General features: G+C 38.9%; 1 non-coding gene across 1 annotated transcript; it reads left to right on the top strand.

Annotated features, from left to right (window-relative positions):
• Positions 1-318: 318 nt before the first annotated feature.
• Trnar-ucg (transfer RNA arginine (anticodon UCG)) lies at positions 319-391 on the top strand. The gene has a single exon. It is a non-coding gene; the product is annotated as a tRNA-Arg (tRNA).
• Positions 392-9,480: the final 9,089 nt, after the last annotated feature.

The raw sequence follows: 9,480 nt of genomic DNA, 5'->3' as shown, positions 1-9,480 counted from the left end.
TGGCATTTCCAGACTTTTGCGACCATGATGATCCGTTGCGACTATCCAAAACATTTCCAGGAGAGTAATGCGAAACATTCGCTTCATCGGACCCTGGCTCTTAGTCGGCGGAGGGCCAAAACAGCGAGCGCACAACTTCCATCGCCGTTACCCACGCAACGCTAAAACAATTCTCCGAGCTCGTGTATCAACAACAAGTACTCGGACTATCAAGATATCTCGCAAGCGTTCATTCCCAAAACGTGAACCAGAGTTTCGAGAATCACACAAGGGAACATCGTAATTTATATTGGCTTCGCTGCGCGACACTAGTTTCAGGGCAGCATGGCCTAACGGATAAGGCGTCTGACTTCGAATCAGAAGATTGGGGGTTCGAATCCCTCTGTGGTCGACTTTTTATTATTAAACCTTGCGCAGTTTTTGAGCTGTTTTTTTAGATAAACCGCTCAAAACTGTTCAAATCTTGCGCGGTTTTTGAGCGGTTTTTTATAGATAAACCGTTCAAAAACCGCTCAAACCGCTCATTTTGAAGCAAGATTTTGAGCGTAATTGTCTAAAAAAACCGCTCAAACCGCTCAAATCTTGCTTCAAATTAGGTGAAAAATCTCGACTCGGGCATAAATCAACAGGGCATGAAAGCCATTGGCTAATTCTTTGACGACAGGAATAAGCCTAATAAAGATCATGACGACTTTGAAAGAGGCTCATTATGAAATTTGCCCCACAATGCATCCTCAAAATACAGTTCAAATAAGACAGCACTCAGTCCTGGGATGCACTGACTGATGCAACTAAAACATCCATGACACAAAAAAAACGTTGATAGTGATAAATGCCAGTCAATCACGCTGGAATAATGAGGCCGAGTCAACGAAGAAAGAAACCACGATGATTTTTCGCGACAGAGAATGTCAAGACAGTGCCTGAGGGTGCAATCGCTCACCACATCGACCAAGCTTTAATTGTACTATGGTCTAGCAGCGAGATCTGCAACGCAAAAAGTAAAACAGTGGTTAGCAAAAGACTTCGAACTGTTTTTGAAGTATAAACTAGAAAAACAACTGAAAACATCAGAAAAGACCCTAAAAGTAGACAAGAAAGACGCGCTCATAAAGTGGGGGGCAAATTTGAACGTAATTTCTGGAAAAAAGCTTACAATGACTGGAAAATGAAGCATGATTTTGTCGGTGATATCAGTGGCAAGATGTCAAATAAGAAAAATTCCGAGTTAAAATTCAGATTTTGCTTTGTTTCTTTTGGATATCGAAGGGAGCGTTCACTTCAAACTGATAGTTGATAATCGTTGGATAGTCAAACTGGATGGCTAAAATTTTATCTTGGAACATAGAACACGCAAAAAACATCAAAATGCTGAGTCTCAACAAAAAAAGTAAATTTAATTGTTCACTAGAAGAACAACAAGCAAACCAACCGAGAAAAAGGTGCCATTTTTAAGCAAAAAAAACATGCGACAACTTAGCATTCTTCAGATGGCCTAAGAAATCAAGATACCGAATCCGAGACATCCCGAGCTCCCATCGAAATAACTGCTGAAAAGAATGCTAGCGAGGTCGACCCGTTTCCCCTGGAACTACTACTGCAGTCAAATCTGGTTCATCAGGAACTAGCCAGATTACGCATCTACACCACCAGATACAACTCCCAACTTATCTGAGATTACTTCTTACTCTGAAGAGTCTGAATTGACTTAATAGTCGTAGTTGTTGGAATGTAAGCAGCAAGAATAGGACAGGGAAGTGCATCAAGACCCTAATCGAGACAAATACATCTCGTACAAGCGGTTACAGATACAGGATCAAGCTGCAGATCAGCCCGAGTTGATCAAGGTATCCAAACATTCGACTGATGTGCAGCCACATGCCACTGTCGTTCTCACTAGTTTGAAACATTTGATTTACTATCGGCTTAAAGAAATAACAAAATAAGGAGCAAGTTGAAAAGATGGGTTGAAATTACAGACCAAGACAAAAGTATCGTGAAAGATTATAGTTAAATGATGATGGAAAAGAAGAAACGACTTGTTGACTTTGAATAAAAGTGTGGTTGCAGCCAGCATGCGGAATGAGGAGGAACAAGTTTTGTTGAAAAATGATTTGAATTTTTCTGCCACATTATGGCGGACGGAGTGTCTGTCCTGCTTGCATGACTAGGTGCGAATCAGGTTTGATGATTTTTTTGCTCACCACAAGAGCAGTTTGAGTAGAAGAAAAAACGTGTGATAAACGGATAACCGCAAGTCTTTTGCGCCATCAGGCGAAACTCCAATTGAAGTTGAGGTTTCCCCTGCAATCATCGGTCGCCTGGATTAAACGAAGAAGTGCAAATTGGCCATCAGAAAACCTGCATGACGGCCACGTGAAACAATCACGTGCGCGTGATGAATTGATCTTTTCACTAAGAATTCTAGTCCTCTGCAAATCGGTATCGACAGAAGAATTCTGCGACCATCTGATCAAAGTCCCACATATGGTTCTTGAGTCATATTGCAGCCAGACAGTTGTTTGGAGCTATCTAAAGACCAGATGGAGAATTAGCAAGTTGCTCAGACTCACTCGACCACCTATCACTACCAAACTAATGGCCTGGTTGAAGGGCAAAATCGCACAAAAATACATGCTGGGGATTTACTGATGACAAAACATGGACAACTGGAGTAAACATTTACCGCAGATAATGAGAGCATACAATAGCACAGAGCGCTCCACCATGATGCTGACCAGACACAAAAAAGCACTTCCGTTAACCTTTTTTTATCCTGAACGTGAGAAAAAAATACAACATCGCGAAACTTTCCCGAGAGCTCATCAAAAAGGCATCAGGAACTGATTGAAGTATGGAGTACGAATACGCAGCAGACAAAAATAAGGCAAAACCGGATGCTGAAATAAAAAACCATCAATTCAAAAGCATATGCTCGGGGGGACTGTGTCAAAACGAAAATTGGCGATTCGAGTTGATCACAAGCGTGACAATTTTTGCTGCTTTGCTCAAAAAAATCCCTATGGGATGCCCGGACTATGCCCCTCGACATAAACAAGTGATCTGTCTTCTATATTACAAAGACAGCGAACCATACAAAGATCATTTGCGTCTTTTCCGCGCATTAGCCATGTACATGAATGGACAACATGATCTCGATTCTTACATTTTCAGATACTTTACAGAATTCATAACAAAATCTGGTTATGATCCTAAAAATTTTCGTGGAGGTTTCGTTGAAGACTTACCTGTTGTCAAGAAAGTTGTGCAAAAAGCATCTTTATATACGTTTTTGATGTACAAGAGGGAGATTACGTGAGAGAATTGGCTGGTCGAAGTAAGGGTAGAGTTTGACAAAACAGTCAAACTATTGCGATTCAGCAATTTTATCAATCATACAAAAAATTTAGAAATTTCTTTAAGTGTTTTCGATGGCCTAGCTTTGATAGCTTTTTTATGGTCTCTCAATTTGAAAAGTTTGAAAATTTCAATATCCCAATTTCAAAAAATAACAAACTACTCAACAACCTAGCCATTTTCGACTTTGAGTCAAAAAGTGTTCAAACAGACAAACTGAAAGCTACCCAAAAAACAATTTGGAGTGGTAAAACGTTCCAATTTCAGTCTATATCTCATCGAATCTGATGGATAGACCCATCCTTTTGTACAACAACGATCCACAGAACTTGATAACTGATTTTGTAAGCAACCTCGAGCTGTTGGTTGAAAGAAGGAATCTGGAGATGAGTACAAAATTTCATGATATTTCTCATTGAGTTGAAATAAAATCTAGAGATATGTAAATATTTTGCTAGCTTTTGGATTTAACCGCGGTAGGTATGATTTGATCTGATCAATTCCTACGTAATCCGTCATTTGATTTGCGACAAAGAACAAGAAACATCAGCCATCAAAAAAAGGAATGACTTTATACTTTTCAACTTTGGTGGTGTACAATTTCTCAATTTAATGAAGTTTCCGGGTGGGCAAACTACTCTGAACTGTACTCAAAGTCTATAAATCCAGCGAAACGAAAGGATTCTTCCCTTGAGTGTTTTGACAACCTAGACAAGCTTGATTTTCCCGAATTGCCACCGTATGAAGCCTTTTTCAGCAAACTTGGAAACAACAATCCTCTAGACAAAGACTTCAAAGATTAAGAGAGGCTGAAAAAAATTGGGCTTGAAGAAGAACAAGCTCTGAAAAAGCTTCAAGTCAAGAACGTGCCACCATCTGGTTTGAATAATTACAATGACTTACGAGAAACTTGGAAGAAAAACGGAAGGACTGTGTTCAAAGAATTTTTGCAGTGGTACAATAACAAGGATGTAGTTCCAACACTAGAAACAATGCAAATATTGATTCAGTTTCATCATAACCAGGGGATAGATATGTTAAAACATATTTGTACTCTTCCCATTCTAGCAAGCATATGTCGACATAAATTTATAAACTACAAATTTTATCCATTTTGGAAAAGTGATAAAGATTTGTGTGAACAATTAAAGAAGACATGATTGGTGGACCTTCCATTGTTTTTAGTCAAAAAGCTGTAGTTGATGAGACATTCATCAGAGCCTCATCAAATATGTGTATATCAATCATTGGACCTGATGCAAGCCAGGTTTACCCTTTCTCAATTGTTAGGTTATGCCCACAGGACTGTACAGGAGTTGGGAGTTTGACATTGATCTGCAGAAGTTTAATGCTAGACATAACAAATCTGGCATTTTTGAGAATATATTTTTTGCTTTTTTATCAGGAAACAAGACCAGAATGCAAAATTGAGACTTTTTCACATCTGGAAAACAGAAGAAAATTGATTCTTTTAATTTGGAGGGTTATTAAGATCACTGTAAAACAGTGTTCGAAGTAATGGGATGATACTACCACTTCTCTCCTTGTCAAGGAATTCGTCTCTCGTTAACAGATCAGAGATCAGATATTTAACCTACCAATGAGAGGAGAGAGATGGATGATTTGAGACGAGAATAATTAAAAGGAAAGTATACAAAGCTGAAGAAATGTGGGAGTGAGAGTGGTGGAAAAACTTCGAAACTGATGACAAGATCAAAAATCATGTCAGAATTCACTTTCTCTACAAAATACCTCATTGTACAGAGTATCTTTTAGTTAAAATAAAAGATGGATCTCTTTTTGGGTATGTTCAGTGCGATTTAGTTTTTCCAGATGAACTAAAATCCCTCCAATTTTCGAAAACAACGAGGTTGGAAGAAAGGATATTGGAGACTGCCTGAAAAGTTATGCAATCGAGAACGATATGTTGAAACAATCTCAGAGGGTGCTGATATCTAGCCTCAAGATCACCGAGAACCCATCTTTGTTGAGTTTCTGATACTTCAGTATGCTAAACTGAGATTGTTTGAGCTGTACTACAACTTCTTTGACAAGTTCTGTGATGTAACTAAATTTGAAGAGTTGGAGATGAAACCAGACTCATTTTACTTAGCACTTGCTGAAAAAAACTTATATGACTGTATCCAACCAGATAAGAGAGCTGCTTGGGAAAAAATTGAGGTGAAATAACTGCAGAGACTTTTCCAAGGCAGATGTAAAATCTAATTTCTTCCCTCGAACTTTAAGTTACGGTAAACTTAAAATATGACGCAGTGATTTATATACTTTCTTAGTAATTTAATTTTTCTTCTCAAAAAAATCGAAATTTTTAAATTTCAGTACCTTTCAGCATAGTTTCGAGTAAATAGAGCACTGTTTTGAACAGTAGGATAATCTAATAAAATAGGTATTAGGTCGCATTACAACAAACTTTATCTTGTTTTAAAGATTTTTGAAAAATTTTCAATTTTTTTGATAAAAATCTCTCCTTTTGAAACTCTTACCATTGACTTACCTTAAACTGAAAAACAATATACTTTAATTTCACAACCTATACGTAATCGAACATGGATTTTTACCAATTCGTTAACGCACGGCAAAACGTTTGCAAAAGAAATAGACAATTCCACGCAAAACGCAAAAATTACTGTTTTTCTTACCATTCTCTTACCATCATACAAACCATGAAACCTTACCTATTCTACTCCCTATCTTAAAATATTGAAAACTTATTCTCTATCTTAATACATAGCTTACAGACTGGATGCTCTATTCCCTGTCTTAAAATATAGCGGTCTGCAGGGAACCGAAAGTTAAGACGAGACGTAGTAAAGTCACTGAGAGCATTTTTTTCTGAAGTTTGAGATTTTAAACCAACAAAGAAGATTTCAACGATGTGTAATGATCGGAAGAGAAGTGAGAAGCAAGGGAAGCGTGGACATCGGTGGATGGCAAAACATCAAAACGGCTGTGGCGAATCTGTTCCAAACAAGTCCCTTCGAAGAAGAAGACGAGACTTTGATCCAACCAGAACATCGCGATGACGAAAATATCGGAGTATTTAGCGTCGAATTTGAGTGAGAAAGACATCAAGAAATGATCATTTCAGAAATGACGGCTTTGGAAAGTTCCGCGAACAACTAAAGAGAATAAATTCAGCTCAGTTTTTTGTCGAAACCAGAGACCAAAGGCGACACTCGGAAAGGAGAGTACCCATCTCTAGCGAAACACAGTAAGTACACAGGGATGTTCAGCATAACTTCTTTGAAAAAAGTTTCGAGAGCGAAACAAAACACAAACACCGAAGTGCGCCTAGCTACAAGAAGCCTAAGGAGTTCCTATTTATCACAATGTCAAGAAAAGCAAGTAGATTTCCGTTAGATTCCGGTCATTGAGGTTAACGGATTGAGACGCTGATTCAAATCCAGCAAGATGATGATGGCAAACATGCTGCATATTCCTCACGGATGAGATTTACGTCTGGTGGAATCTCAAACGAAGCATCCTTCCCGTTTGAGAAGCTAATTATTGCAAAAAAGGTCACAGAGAGATGCCGCATCATCGAGCACGGGAATACAGAACGAGAATACAGCATCGAGCACAAAAAAAGTGAGAGCACTAAAAACAAATACGGTTAAATCATTTTTTCTCTGGTGTACAGAGGTACGAAGCCATGATGTGAAAAATGAGCAAACCTGAGGAAAATGTTTGTGAAAGAAACTTGGTAATAAGAGCGATAACAAAAACTTGACAAAAAAGAGCGATGAAACGAAAAACTTACTCCTTCATTTCGTCACCGTATTCTGTACACACTCTAGATGACTTGCATATGAAATTTGCTAGTCGAACCGAGGTCTCGAAGTCTGTACAGCAAAAAAGGCAATAACAATTCCACGAATACCTGAACGAGTTTTGGTTGGTACAGGCAACGAGTTCTTATGAATAGAGGAAGAATATGTGCAATCTGTGGTTCCTTAGACACGTGCGGCTTAGCCCATATATCAACAGGGCATGAAAATCATTGGCTAAATTTTTGACGACACGAATAAGCCTAATAAAGATCATGACGACTTTGAAAGAGGCTCATTATGAAATGTGCCCCACAAAAATACCTCAAAATACAGTTCAAATAAGACAGCACTCAGTCCTGGGATGCACTGACTGATGCAACTAAAACGTCCCAGACACAAAAAAAAACGTTGATAGTGATAAATGCCAGTCAATCACGCTGGATTATTGAGGCCGAGTCAACGAAGAAAGAAACCACGATGGACTTTCGCGACAGAGAATGTCAAGACAGTGCCTGAGGGTGCAATCGCCCACCACATCGACCACGCTTTAAGTGTACTATGGTCTAGCAGCAAGATTTGCAACGCAAAAAGTAAACCAGTGGTTAGCAAAAGACTATGAACTGTTTTTGAAGTCTAAACTAGAAAAACAACTGAAAACATCAGAAAAAACACTAAAAGTAGATAAGAAGGACGCGCTCAGAAAGTGGGGGCGAAATTGAATGTAATTTCTGGAAAAAAGCTTACAATGACTGGAAAATGAAGCATGATTTTGTCGGTGATATCAGTGGCAAGATGTCATTGAGAAAAATTTTGAGTTAAAGTTCAGATTTTGCTTTGTTTCTTTGGACATCCATGAAGAGTACTTGCCTGAAAAATTACCAGCGAGGATTCGAAGGCAGAAAAGGCACTACTCCTGAAAAGAGGCACACGAATGATGAACGTAGATGGACACCATGTAGTTTTTTAGGTCCTTAACCGATCTTGATGCATATGGTTAGCATCAACAACAAAACCAAAGCCTATGTCATGAGCGCGAGTCATCAGAATGGAAATTCAATATCGGACAGGGGGAACGGAAAGTCAGGCGCATGGGGTACAAAGCCATGCTTGAGCAGGATGCAGTCCACTTTGGCTGTGAGGCCAACTTGGCAGCCCACATGCTTGAAGTTAAAGGCAATCAATTATTGATCAAGACTTGTTGGACGGTGGCATGATAGATATGGAAGCAGACCGGACTCGGTGATGGTCGAAAAGGAGTTGACCTGCAAGTCACTGAAAATGGAAACTCTGCAAATGACTTTTCTTGCCTTTGCTTACAATTGTCGAGATTAAGTCAAGGTTATTTTGTCGAACTGTTTCCATTGCATCAACTCATGCGTCAAAAATGCAAAATTTCAGTTGGAATACTGAAGCACAAGAATCATTTGACTTGCCAATGTAAAAATGGATTTTTGTATAAAACTCTGTGTTGCAGATACATCTGTGTTAGCAACATCGGGTTTACTCTATCAGAAACAAGAGTGGAACGGGCAAATGGTCCTACGAACTATAGTTTATGGTAGCAAAGCCTTAAGTGACACCTATTTGAATAACAGGGCACCGAGGGCAAAATAACTTGATCAATTTTCTCAAAAAGTGTTGCGTTCACAAAGGGAGCGGTCACTTCAAACTGCTAGTTGATAATCGTTGGATAGTCAATTTGGATGGCTAAAATTTTATCTTGGAAGATAGAACACGCAACAAACATCAAAATGCTGAGTCTCAACAAAAAAAGTAAATTTAATGATTCACTAGAAGAACAACAAGCGAACCAACCGAGATAAAGGTGTCATGTTTAAGCAAAAAAAACATGCGACAACTTAGCATTCTTCAGATGGCCTGAGAAATTAAGATACTGAATCCGAGACATCCCGAGCTCCCATCGAGATAACTGTTGAAAAGAATGCTAGCGAGGTCGACCCGTTTCCCCTGGAACTACTACTGCACTCGAATCTGGTTCATCAGGAACTAGCCAGATTTTATATCTACACCACCAGATACAACTCCCAACATATCTGAGATTACTTCTAACTCTGAAGAGTCTGAATTGACTTAATAATTGTAGTTGTTGGAATGTAAGCAGCAAAAATAGGACAGGAAAGTGCATCAAGACCTCAATCGAGACAAATACATTTCGTACGAGCGGTTACAGATACAGCATCAAGCTGCAGATCAGCTCGAGTTGATCAAGGTATCCAAACATTCGACTGAGATGCAGCCACATGCTACTGTCGTTCTCACTAGTTTGAAACATTTGATCTACCATAGGCTTAAAGAAATAACAAAATAAAAA

The sequence above is a fragment of the Symsagittifera roscoffensis genome, chromosome 5 (genome assembly GCF_963678635.1).
Source record: "Symsagittifera roscoffensis chromosome 5, txSymRosc1.1, whole genome shotgun sequence".
In the NCBI taxonomy this organism is placed as follows: Eukaryota; Metazoa; Xenacoelomorpha; order Acoela; family Convolutidae; genus Symsagittifera; species Symsagittifera roscoffensis.
The sequence above is the reverse complement of the archived record's forward strand: the minus strand, read 5'-3'. Positions and strand labels throughout refer to the sequence as shown.